Below are 988 nucleotides of genomic sequence, written 5' to 3' on the forward strand. Positions count from 1 at the left end.
GAAGGGTCTGTGCTGAGGAGGACTAGTGCAAGAGGAAAGAAGGCCTCTTGGTGGTTGTTGGCAGTTTGAGATAGAGAAAAGCATCTGTCTCCTGCCGGTCCCTGGGCAATGGAACATCTCAATGTAAAACCTGATTGTATGTTCTGTTTACTGAGAAAGGAGAAAACCACCTTAGGGCGAAGGGTGGGCCTTGCTAGTGCAATGCTGCTCTTTATGCACTAAAAAGGCTTATGGAGATGCTTGCATATGCATATCAAGGCACAGCACTTTTCCTTAAACTTATTCATGTCACAGAGATCTTTATTCATATGTCTTATTGCTGACTTTCTCTCTGCAATGACCCTGTTGTCCTGCCACTCCCTTTTCTTTAAGATGGTAAAGATAATTATCAATAAATACTAAGGGAACTTAGAGACCGGTGCTGGCGTGGGTCCTCTGTAATGCTGAGCGCCAGTCCCCTGGGCCCACCTTTTCTTTCTCTATACTTTGTCTCTGTGTCTCATTTCTTTTCTCAAGTCTCTCGTTCCACCTAACGAGAAATGTCCACAGGTGTGGAGGGGCAGGCCACCCCTTCATAGATTCTCTTGCCTGTTACCTGTAAGACATTGAATAAGCTATCAAATAAATGTTTCTTCATGTGTAATGAAGATTGTGCATAGCAGTTCTTTCTCTCTGCCCCATAAAGTATGAAAGCAAGCATAAAATTAAATATGGAACTCTTGAAGTTTTAGAAGAAAATATTTTATAAAGCAAAAGTATCATAAGCAATTTCAAATTATCCATGAGCTTCAAATCATTGACACATTAAAAAAATTATCCAATATGAAATTCACTTTGGGGAATTTTTAAATCCAAGTAAAATAGTTAATGCAGGCCAGGTGCGGTGGCTCAAGCCTGTAATCCCAGCACTTTGGGAGGCCGAGGTGGGCAGATCACAAGGTCAGCGGTTCAACTCCAGCCTGGCCAACATAGTGAAACCACATCTCTA

Source organism: Colobus angolensis, unplaced genomic scaffold (genome assembly GCF_000951035.1).
Source record: "Colobus angolensis palliatus isolate OR3802 unplaced genomic scaffold, Cang.pa_1.0 Scaffold30, whole genome shotgun sequence".
In the NCBI taxonomy this organism is placed as follows: domain Eukaryota; kingdom Metazoa; phylum Chordata; class Mammalia; order Primates; family Cercopithecidae; genus Colobus; species Colobus angolensis.